We start from the raw sequence: 12387 nt of genomic DNA, 5'->3' as shown, positions 1-12387 counted from the left end.
ACAAAACTAGGGTTAGCAAATGAAAATGCAGGGTGCCCAGTTAGATTCAAATTTCAGGCAAAGAGTAAGTAATTTTTCTAATTTATTAACATTTCATGCTATACTTGATCCATACTTATACCAAAACATTCCCCACTGTTCATCTTAAATTCTATTTTAAGCAGGCACCCTGTATTTTATCTGGCAACCCTACCCCAAACCCCTCATTGCTCTTGCCTGAGAGCAGAATACCCTCCAAAACGGTCTGTCACCCAAGAGGCTTCTGAGATGGCAGCACCTGAGGTGGGCTGGGAGGGGTCAGACAGCCCCCCTGCCCACCCGGCACCTCCTCACTGCTGTGGGTTAGGGCTGGAGGGAGCCCAGAAAGTGGCCTCCTCTTGCCTACTAGGTCCTAGCAATTCTGAACAAAGAGAAGTGGAGAAGAGGAGAGATCTAAATATCACCTCAACAGCTGAGAAAGCTGACTTGGGGGAATAGGGCTGAAAGCTGCAAGCCCCTGGGTTTTCTGATATTGAACCCCAGAACTGGACAAACCCCCTATTTAGTTCCCGCAGCCCTGGACCCTCCCAGTCCTGCTTCATGGCAGCTGGGGCAGGGGAGGGAGGCTGCCATTCTCTGGCTCACTCTGTGACCAAGAACAGCAGTGACCGAGGCACCCTGCAGGCAGGAGCAGAAGGTAAGTGTTCATGAGACCTGTTTGTTCTCCCAAATTCAGCTAAATCATTCATCTACCTATCCCCTTGTGAGAAGAGAGGTCAGGAATATCGGGCTAATGATGGGACTCCACATGGAGGCATCCACCGCTGTCATCGGCAGCACTGAGGGAGCCCCACTGGTCCCCACTGGTGGCAGGACATTCACAAGAGAACCCTTTGATGAGCCAGCCTAGACCATCTGGACATGCAGTTACCAGTCAAAATAAATCCTGGCCAATAAACACAGCTCACTTCCCAACCTGTGCATGCTCAGTTTCCTCATCTGAGATGGAAGAAGAGCACTCACCTGGGTTCATTCGTGGATATGCCTGCAGCACGCCTAGCCTGGGATGCAGAGAAGGCTCACGAGGGCTGCAGCCATGACCAACCCTGGCCCTGACATGGAGGGGAAGTGGGGGTGACGAAGCAAGGATGAGGCCCTTGAAGGGGAGAGAAGAGAGGAAGAAAGGGGGAGTTTAGCTGAGCTAGTTTAAGATCTCTACTCGGAGGGCTGCTTGGGGTTGTACGGTTTCAAGGAGTAAGAGAGATAAACAGATGAAGATAGCAGGCTGGCCTCCCAAGTGAGGCTGGCGTGAAAACAATCAAAGCGGGGAAGCACCCTGTCTGTCCCTATCACACCCATAGAACCAGATGCTCTCAGGGTGCTGACAAGCTCGGGGCACAGGAACTGAGGCCACTTCCTGAAGAAGTGCAGAGACTGACATAGCTAGCCAGGAACTGGAACCCCTGCCAGGCAGGCTGTGACTCAGAGGGTGGCTCCAGGCCCAGCCGGAGCAGGGATGCTCACAGGTCCCCAAACAGAAACCACAGTAGCCCAATGGGCAGAGACAAGGAGGGAGGACAAAGGGCAGCGGCTGTCATGTGGATACCCCGAGTCCACACTAGATTTCAGGCTCACTAACACTTACCCTCCATTATCCATTCAATGAAAGTTGAATGTCTCATCTGCTGTGGGCTCTGGGCTAAGCTCTGGGGTTAGAAGAGTGAAGGTGGCAGCCACGGCCCCAGCGTCTGTGGGACAGCTTCCTTACACATGAAGCAAGCGCGCATCGTGGAAAGTGCCGTGAAGGAAACATAAGCTCTGAGATAAAGAAGCATGGGGAGTGTGGCTTTTCTGGTGGTCAGGGGCCTCATCAAGAGGTGACATGTGCACTAGGCCCTAATGGCAATGAAACCTTCAGCACTGGGAAGAACTTTTCGGGCAGAAGACGCAGCAAGTGCAAAGGCCCGAGGTGGAAAAGGACAGGAGGATGGAGGCAGCACGGCCGGGGCCCAGCCCTGCACTGGGGCTGGGTGAAGGGCCAAGGGGTTCAGGGGCATGGTCAGGACGGTGGCTCCTAAAGCATCCACTCATCTAGGGCAGTCAGTCATTGCAGGGCAGGAAGGCATGGTAGGACAAAGTGTCCCTGAGCACCAACTTGTCAGCCTGAGGTGCTCAGAGGAGGACAGGTCCCTGAGAGCCGGAGGTCTCCAGAAGGCTTCTTGTAGAAACCTCAGGGAGGGCCCCATTTGGACAGGCGGAGGTATCAAATGGACACGAGCAGCAAAAGACAGCAGTGGCCCCTGGCTGTCTGTGCAGCAGAGAAAAAATCTGGCTCACCACAGGGCAGGGATGGGGTCATGGAAGAAATCTTCCTTGTACTTTCGGAAGAAAAGAGAAAGGACAAGAAAAACCGCTGTGGGTGTTAGCTGCCCACTCATCTCCCAGCCCTCTTTCCCTCTTCCTAACTGAACCCTGGTTGGCCCTGGGACAGCCACCCACTTTGCATACATGCACACACACCCACGTGCTCTGGGGGAACTGATGCCTCCAGTTCAAGGGGTAGGCCCCACTGGCTCACATCAACCAGCATATTCCATCTCCTGGCCAGAGCCACTGGTCCCAAAGACAGCCTGTGACCGAAGCCCATCTACTCCGAGGGATCACCAGGCCCTGGCTCGGTCTATGAGCTCAGCATGGGGCGACTGGCAGTCTTTGTAATCAAGAACAGAGGGACAGAAAGAACTGCGTCTCTGGTGACATCGAGGCCCTGGACCAACCAATCCTGCAACCCACACACCTCTGGACTTGCCAGTTGCGTGAACCAGACCCTACCTTTCATGTGATTAAACCTGTTTGTGTTGAGTGTACCACTCCCTACGATGACAGCAACAGTCTGGGGACATCTGGTATGTACTGGGCACTGAATTCAGCTCTTGATACACAGTGTTTCATGCAGGAATCATCCTTCTCACTCTTCAGAGGGGAATCCTGAGGTTCAGGACATGCGGTAACCTGCCCCAGGTCACACAACTGGATGTAGTAGGCCTGACTCCAGGGCCTGGATCTGGGCCTGGGCTCCTACCCCACAGTTCCTTCAGTCCCTCAGGGACCAGCTTTCAGGGACCCATAACCAAGGGTCTGAAGCCACCCTGAGTCAGAGCCCGTACATCAGACACTGCCGAGGGACTTCAGACTGAGGACTGTGAGAGCTCTCAGCCTCGTTCAGAGAAAGTTGGGCAGGGCAGAGTCTAGGCTTGGGCAGCAGAGACCTGGGTTTCAATTTCAGAACCCCACTTAGTGGCCATGTAACCTTGGGCAAGTTACTTGCCTTCTTCAGCCTTAGTTTCCCCATGTGTGAAGTCAGGGTTGAATTAAGTCCTATCATCTCATCTACTAATCACTTTAAAATACTTAAGCATTAACAATGTGAAGTAAATGTAGACATGTGTATAAATATACTTTCATCTTCACCCTAAGGCAATTAGTTAACAGTTGAGGTTCCATATCAAGAATCCATGTTCTAGAAGGTGCTATCAAGGACTTCAACTATCTTTATCTAAATTCATACCATAGGATCTACAGCCTAACCTCATGTAGGTCAGATCCACTTGTCTTGGGTAAATAACAGGTGTCAAGAATCATGGCTGATTAGAAAGACTGTCCAGCATTCTGGCCTTTGCATAAACATGGTTCAAGCATGCAGAAACCAGAGTTCCCTTCGGTTCTGCGTGTCCCCACCCCTACTTAATGGAGGGGTCTGCCACCTGGTGATCCTAGAATGATAGCTGGTTCTGCCACCAAAACACTGTTTCCTTTGCCTGGAGTGTTCTTATGCACGGTGCTTGTCCAAATGCCAAAGACTCACTGCACTCACAGGCATGGGGGTGACGCTTTGATAGACACCTGCCTCTCATTCTTCATATGGTAGAATCTGGCCCGAGACTGACTCTCACTGCTGCACATCTCCAGGTAGCAAGAGGAAGATGCCAAGCTTCAGTCCCACAGGGTTTGTTGGAAGCCATGCCTTGAAACCAAAAATCCTGACAATTGTTGAATGGTCATGATGATTTTGATTCCTTCCCAGCTACTCCTTCCAAGTTACTGGGAAGATAAGAGACTCAAAATAGCAGCAAATGTTATTATCATCATTCTTGTTATTATTGAGGCCTCTCTCTTCTTTAATCAAAGAACCTATCTATGCTGAGGAGAAGTGCTGGGAAGCGGAGGGAGGAGGAAAGACGGGGGTTGTGTTTTGAGATTTAGAAGGACACAATGTGTCCAGTCAATACTCCCAGCCCCCAGAGGCTGCAATGTGTGTTAAATCTCAGGACACACGAGGCTCTCCCACTGGAGACAGGAGGCCACGAAGGCCCTCTACACCCAATCTCATGGTCCTATAGACAAGCTAAGCTACCAGAGCCCTTTCCTCTGCCACCCTCCAGTGACAATGACCTTGAGATATGGCTGTTTGGTGTGGGGACACTTTGTCATGGAGACGCTTGAATAATGACTGTGAGAATCACATCAGTAATAAGTGTATTGTGCCTGGTCCCTAGTAAATGAAGTCGTGTGCGCTGGGCTCCTTCTGTGGATGTTCCCATAACAGGATACTGTGTCCAGTATTCAATGGGGAAATTGAAGTTTTGAAAAACGAAGAAATTGGCCCACTCACAGAGAAAATGGCACTTGGGATTTGAGTGCAGGCAGTCTCTCATTCCAGCGTCTACACTCCTAACCACTGGTCCATAAAATACTAACACAATTAGGGGTGGAGGGTGAAGTTACAGGAGAAGACAAGCTGACTTTAAAGTTTGTATAGAAAAGTAAGCCAACGTATCTGTAGAAACTGAGAAAGAGGAGCGATGAAAAAGAGCATACTGTCTATTCCCAGTAATCAAATCAGAGTGCCACTGGCATACGCCCAGACAGATATCCCAATAGAATAGAATAAAAATGTGAGAAATAGACCCTGCTATGTGTGGAGCTGAGGATGTGATACATGTGGCATCTCAGATAGGTGAGGAAAATATAGTCAAATCAATAAACGGCCCATGTGGAGAAAAATACAGTCAGTTCTATACCCCACGCTGTATTTCAGGATAAGCTTCAAAGGGATCAAAGGCTTAAAACCAAAAGCTATGAAACTATAAAATGCCTGGACAAACACAGCAGAATTCCTATACAGCCATGTAACAGCTCTAGCCAAAACTCAAATTCCAGAACTCATAAAAGACTGATGCATCTGACTAGTAAATGTTAAAACTTCTGCATGGAAAAAAAGAATAATAAGCAGGCCAGGTGCAGTGTCTCATGCCTGTAATCCCAGCACTTTGGGAGACCAAGGCAGGAGCTTTGCTTGAGGCCAGCAGGTCGAGACCAGCCTGGGCAACATAGCAAGACTCCGTCTCTACAAAAAAAGTTAAAAATTAGCCAAGCATGGTGGCGCACGCTTATGGTCCCAACTACTTGGATGAGGTGAGAGGATTGCTCAAGCCTGAGAGGTTGAGGCTTCAGCAAGCCATGATTGTGCCACTGTACTCCAGCCTGGGTGACAGAGTGAGACCCTGTCTCTCAAATATAACAATAATAATAATAAGCAAGAAAAATCTAAGGGGGTATATTTATAAGCCATATCACAAATTGAGGGCTAATCTCTCAAAAATGTATAAGCTCTCACAGATTGATAAGAAAAGTACAATCACACAAATGGATGTGAGTAGACCAGTTCCTAGAAGTTTACTGTATCACAAACCCGCATGACACGGGTTTACCTATATGACAAACCTGTACGTGTACCCCTGAACTTAAACATTAAAAAAGTATAAACGACCCTTAACTATATGAAAAGATGCTTAACTTTATTCATAATAAAAATGCAAATGAAAACTACACTGAGATAATATCATTTGTCTAGCAAAGTTGGCCAAGAGCCAAAAGTTTAAGAACTCACTCTGTTGGAGAAGCTGTGGAGAAACAAGCTCCCTGTCACATTACTGGTGGAAGAACCCCCAGAGATGGCAATTGGGTAAAATGTATCAAAATTGCAAGGCTTATACCCCTTACCCCAGTAATCCCACTTCTGAGAACTTATCCCACAGATAGACTTGCAAACATGTGAAGTGACATATTTATAAGGTTATAGTTTATTATAGCAGAAAAAGATCCAGCATAATTTATTACAGCAGAAAAATATGGGAAACAAACAAACGTTCATCAATAGGGACTGGTCATAAATTACGACTTTATGTTACATCCACCCAACAGAGTACCATGCAGCTATTCAGAAAAAAAAAATAAGAATGAAGAAGCTCCCTAAGTGTTGACATGGAAAGAGCTCCAAGAGATACATTGTTTAGGGGCAGACTAGTGTTTATATTATGCTGCTTTTGGTGTAAAAAACTGGGAGGCGGAAAGGATTTTGTTTAATTTGCTTGCATTTTCAATGAAAACTAAAACTTACAAAACAAAAGTAAAAATAATTGCCAGTTAAGGGTAGGGGGCGGTAATTACACAGAAGTAAAACTGGGAAGGAGATTTTTCACTTTTAACCTCTTTCTCTAACCACATGAATATATTACCTATTCTAAAAAATAAATTTAAAATTTCTAATATTATGTTTTCAACTTTTTTCATGGTTTTCCAAATACCATGTGAAAACAAGCATCCTTCCCCACTCCCTCAGCCTCCTCCTATCCCAAATCCTGGAGTGAGGCTCAGGTACCATATAAGTTAAAAAAAAAAAAATGAAGGTCAAAAATAACTGATGGGTGTGTTACTTGGAAATTACAAGGAGGGCCAGGTGCAGTGGCTCACGCCTGTATTCTCAACACTTTGGAAGGCTCAGGTGGAAGGATCACTTGAGGCTGGGAATTCAAGATCAGCCTGGGCAACATAGCAAGACCGAATCTCTACAAAAAATAAAACATGGGCCGGGCGCGGTGGCTCACGCCTGTAATCCCAGCACTTTGGGAGGCCGAGGCAGGTGGATCACAAGGTCAAGAGATTGAGACCATCCTGGTCAACATGGTGAAACCTCATCTCTACTAAAAATACAAAAAATTAGCTGGGCATGGTGGCGCGTGCCTGTAATCCCAGCTACTCAGGAGGCTGAGGCAGGAGAATTGCCTGAACCCAGGAGGCGGAGGTTGCAGTGAGCCGAGATTGCGCCATTGCACTCCAGCCTGGGTGACAAAAGTGAAACTCCATCTCAAGAAATAAATAAATAAAACATTTTAAAAAATTAGCAAGGCGTGGTGGCCTGCCTGTAGTCTAGCTACTTGGGAAGCTGAGGTGGGAAGATCACTTAAACCCAGAAGCGAGTTATGACTGTGCCACTGCACTCCAGCTAGGGTGACAGAGCTAGGTCATATCTCTAAAAAATAAAAAAACAGCAATTTTTTTAAATTTTTATCTCTCTGCAGAGAACACCAAGGTATAGAATCCGAAGCATTCCCTCTCACCCAATTCCCACCCCCACGACACGCTCTCCCTCCACCCCCCACCTGCCCTGCCCCTACACAGGTGGGCCTCAGCTCTGCTTGCACCTTAGAGTCACCTGGAAAGCTTTAAAAAACAATGCCAACACCCTGACCACACCCCAAACCAAGCAAGCAGCTGGCCCTCCCTCGCACCCAGCACCGGCCTCAGTCGTAGTGGCACATTTGTTCGTGTGATTATTTGATTAGTGTCTTACCCTCTTAGACAGTAAGCTCAAGGATGCAGGGTTTACCACTATATATCATGTGCCAAGCGAACAGTTGGCATTCAATAAATATTAAATAAATGAAAGAAGGAAGGCATTGTGGAATCCACAAGACGATGAAAGGAAGCTGACAAGGAGGCAAGGCAAGGAACAGGCCCCTCAGGGAGACCCCATTAGGCCCAGCAGCCCACGGAGGGGGGCCCAGGACCAGGGCTGCCATCCACACCAAGCCCTGACCCCTTACCTGGCTGTGATAGGCCCCTTGTTTTCTCCAGGGAGCCAGTGGATCCCACCAAGGGCTGAGGAAACCTTAGTCTTCAGCCCTCATCACTGAAGGCTTTCTGATTGGCAGACAGTAAGTGCAGCCCAGGGGCAAGAAGCAAGGCTGGGCCCCTCTGCCCTGGACACCACAACTTCCAGAGCTCCCAGTGAGGACTGTCCTATACGCACATGACAGAAACTGGCCAAATGGCAAAATGCCATACAGGTTACCTTGCTCTGGGCTCTTGGCCAAAAGGAGTCAGGAGCTGCCACATGGATTTAATAAACTGGATACCCATTACACACACCGAGCTACCAAAGTGGTCCCCTAGGAGAGCAGAGGTGTGGTCCTCTCCTTTGGAAAACACCTCCCCCTCCATCCACCAGCATCACAGCTGGGCAGCTCGTTGCCCAGGGAGGTGTTGGGAGTCCTAGCGAGCCAGAAGGCAGGGACCAGTAGACTAAAGGGCAGTAAGAGCTGATGCTGAGGTGGACACGGGTCCAAGTTCAAGGAAAGTTGCTTCCCAAAGCCAAACTCAAAGTGGAAAAACTGCACAACCCCAACCCCACCTTCAACACTAGCAATATAAGGAATGAGCACTTACCAAAAGTTTTCCTGAGCCTGGGGCTGTGCTAAACGCTGTATGCACTATCTCTAGGTACCATTATCATCCCTGTCCATCAGATGAGAAAACTGAGGCACAGAAAGGCGAAATAACTTGCTTAAGTCTTTGAGGCTTTACCGTCCAATGCAATAGCCGCTGAGCACATGCTCCTATGCGCCCTTGAATGTGGCCAGTTTGAATTGGGGTGCGCTGTAAGCTCAAAATACACCACAGTTCAGAGTTAGTATTTAAAAAAATGTAAAACAGTCCATTAACAATTTTTATATTGCTTGCATGTTGAAATATTAACATTTCAAATAGATTGGATTAAATAAAATGTTTCACTACAATTAGCTTCACCTGTCTCCTCTTAGTTTTTGAATGTGGCTACTAGAAATTTTACAATTACATATGTGGCTGCCATTACATTTCCATCGGGCGGCGCTGCTTCGAGGCGTAAGTTAGGAAGGACGGGGCATGAGAGACTTTTTAGTCAGGCCGTATACTACTGGTGACAAACTAATTTCACACAACTTTCTGAGGATGTGCCTGTGTCCCAAATAGCTTCAGATTGTATCCAAACTGCATTATTTGCCTGTCAGTATTAATCTCGTTTCTCTACTGAGCTCTGAGCACATAGAGGACAGGTAAACTCCAGGGCATGGTGGAAGCCACTTCACATGGCTTTGGTCAGGGTCAGCAGAGAATAACCATGGCAGATCCCCAAGTGAATTCCTTGCTGCCTCCCAGGGGAGACTCTGTGGGGGCCAGATTGAATGCGCTGACCTTCCTCAGCCCTGTGAGATGGCCTCACCTGCTCAATCCTGTGGGAAGAGATGGAGGAAGGGTCTGGGGACACTTGGGATGTCCTGAATTCTTTCTGCTCTCTACACATGCTCAGCCCCAGAGGGGCCACAGACCCTCTTCAAACCCCAGCTACGCTTCTCAGGTTCTGCCCTTTCTGGCTGTGAGATAAGGGGATGGTGACTGCAAAGGTGGCTCGGCAAGGGTCATCCTCCCTCCCTGCCTTTCCAGTTAGCCAGAGAAGCCGGTGTATTAGTTCATTGTTACACTGCTATAAAAACACACCTGAGACTGGGTCATTCATAAATAAAAGAGGTTTAACTGACTCACAGTTCTACATGGCTCAGGAAACTTACATGGCAGAAGGCGAAGGGGAAGCAAGCACATTCTTCACAAGATGGCAGGAGAGAGAGAATGCACACAGGGAAACTGCCCCTTATGAAACATCAGATCTTGGGAGAACATCCTCACTATCACATGAACAGCCTGGGAAAACTGCCCGCATGATCCTATCACCTCCCACCAGGTCCTCCCTAGACTCACGGGGATTACAATTCAAGATGAGATTTGGGTGGGGACACAGAGCCAAACCATATCGCCAAGTGTGAGAATGGTGACAGGGTCACAGCCAACTCTGTAGGAAACCCTACAATACCAGTCACCTCCCAGAGATGCTATATTCCACACAGACACACACATTATGTCTACTAGCCACCCAAGAAAAGTAAAATCAACAGGCCAGTGAACACTACATTTTGGGAGGCAGCCTAGTGGAGCTGAGGATCTGGAAGAGAAAAAAGCAGGGAATGCCCGCCCCTCTCCCCCCACACCCGCTCAGCACAGCACCCTAGGTATGGTGGCAGTTAATGCACATGGCTCATGCTGTTCCCTGCCTCAAACAGCTGCCCCACCCCCGTAAACTCCCACCCTTGCATGTTGGGCTGAGGCTGCTCCTCAGTGGAACCATCCATGCCTCCCACCTCCATCCCACTGCCACCCCTTATACTGCCCCCATGACCGAGGCCAGACTGGTACCACCCTCCCCACCTCTAGGGAAAGATTAGAGATATGAGGTCCTGTTTGGAGAAGCCTATTCAGCACTGAAACGAGCACCCTTCTATCTCAACCTTCCCATTTTTATTCCAAACGCAAAATAGAGAAGTTTTATCAAGCTCATTTAATCACCGCTCTTCCTCCTTTTCTCACATTCCAACAAACGCGATTTAAGCCTTGGCAGGCTCCAACAAATGGGAATCAAAATTCAAGTCACTTTACAACACATCCTGGCATTCATTCATCCTCACGTTGATCGCCTCAGTGATCTGTCACCAAGCCTCTTCTGTGGGCCAGGGGCAGTGCTACACCGTGGCGTGCCATGGTCATCTCTGCCCTCCAGAGGCTGCTGGTCTAATGGGAAACAGCTTGCTGCGTCTTTAGTTGTCTATGATCCTGTGCTATGATACAGAAATGAACAGAACGCTGTGGGAATACAGATGATGGAGGGAAGGACTAATCTGTGTGGAGGGATCAGAGAGGACTTGACGGGGGAACTGACGTCAGCTGGATTTTTTTTTAAAATGAGAAAGCCGGGTTTATTGCTTTGGGTTAAATCTGTAGAGGCGGAGCCAGGGGAGGGGGACAGGGACAGATAAAGTTGATGACTGCATCTTCCTGGCCTTTGCTGGGTTCTCAGCACCCTAGGATCTGCTGCCCACAGGCCAGGCTCAGTGATGAAGACCCAGCGCTGGGGGACAGGGCCCTCTTCCTGACAGTGCAGCCTGTAGAGTCACCTGCAAGGTCCCATCATCGAGGTGGGGGCTGCATTGCTGGCCTACGCTGGGGCCAGCGTCCTCAGGAAAGCGTCTTGTTGGAAGAGGTGGCGGCAGCCGCCCCCTTCTTCTTGGCCAGGGCCTTCAGCGGTGCCAGCTTCTTGGGCAGGCTGTTGCTGACTTTCCTCACCACGTCATGTTCAATCTTCTTCCAGATCCCAACTTCTCGGTTCTTCTTGAGCTTTTGCTGCTGAACGACGCGTGCCTTCTTGGGAGCATAACACGACCTCCTTTCCTAGGGCCCTGGTCCCTTTCAGAGGCCGCCCCCGCTGCCTCTTCGATGGCTTGTGCGCCTGCAACTTACATTGCCCCTGTGCCATGATCCAGCAGAAGAGGGCAGCTGGATCTTAAAGGATAAGAAGAAAGGAAGAGACATTCGAGGCAAAGGGAACAACACAGGAGAATATAAGAATGTAGGAAAGGGCGCTGTGAATTCAGAACACAGAAAAATCCCACGTACCTGGACGGTAAGGGCTACATCTGTTGCTGTAGGTGGCAGGGAGCTGATGGCATCTATTTTGTAGAAAATTCACTCTGAAAGCTGGGTGGACATAAGACCATTCTGGAGTGCGTAAGATTCACAGCTGTGCACAGTGTACTGAACCCCTGTAGAAAAGGATTGACTTTTTATGTTAAAGGTCTACAGACTAGACAGACAGAAGTGGGAAATTAAATTAATTAATCTCCTAAATAGGGGATAGCAAGGTGCCCCCACTCCTGCCTCCTGTGGCCATGACAGGAATTGCTGATCAATCACAGAACTACTTTCTGCTGAGTCTGGTCTTGGCCCCAGATTCTTCCCAATACAGAGCTCTAGGTTGCCACCACGATTTAGCTGAGGCGGCACATGAAACGAAGCATGTTTTCCATTACTACCCCAGGAAAATAAGCCTCATATTGATGTTAGTCCAAACCAAGCAACATCAGCTAGGAAAGCTTAATGTAAAAGTTCCTGAGACGTACTATTCAAAGTAAACACAAGGGGAAGAATCAAGCTCACAGCCTTGAGAAAGTACCATTTAAAAGTGGCTGGGGGTGGGGCAGGGCGGGGCTTGAGCCTCAAGATTAATTTTTTTCCAAGGCAGTAAACTCACAGGGTAATCATCATAAAGCCGTCACTCTCCCCACCCTGCACTTGGAGATGATAAGCAATGTTCAAGGCCTTGCCGCCGCAGGTTTCACCTTCCAATTTCCTCTTTCACCTGCA

At 48.5% G+C, this 12387-nt stretch overlaps 1 pseudogene across 1 annotated transcript; it reads right to left on the bottom strand.

Annotated features, from left to right (window-relative positions):
* Nucleotides 1-10513: 10513 nt before the first annotated feature.
* LOC103796812 (leydig cell tumor 10 kDa protein homolog pseudogene) lies at nucleotides 10514-11500 on the bottom strand (annotated as a pseudogene). Its single transcript, XR_013525119.1, has one exon. The product of XR_013525119.1 is annotated as a leydig cell tumor 10 kDa protein homolog pseudogene (transcript).
* Nucleotides 11501-12387: the final 887 nt, after the last annotated feature.

The sequence above is a fragment of the Callithrix jacchus genome, chromosome 12 (genome assembly GCF_049354715.1).
Source record: "Callithrix jacchus isolate 240 chromosome 12, calJac240_pri, whole genome shotgun sequence".
NCBI lineage: Eukaryota > Metazoa > Chordata > Mammalia > Primates > Cebidae > Callithrix > Callithrix jacchus.
Note: the sequence above shows the minus strand (reverse complement) of the source record. Positions and strands in the feature narration are given on the sequence as shown.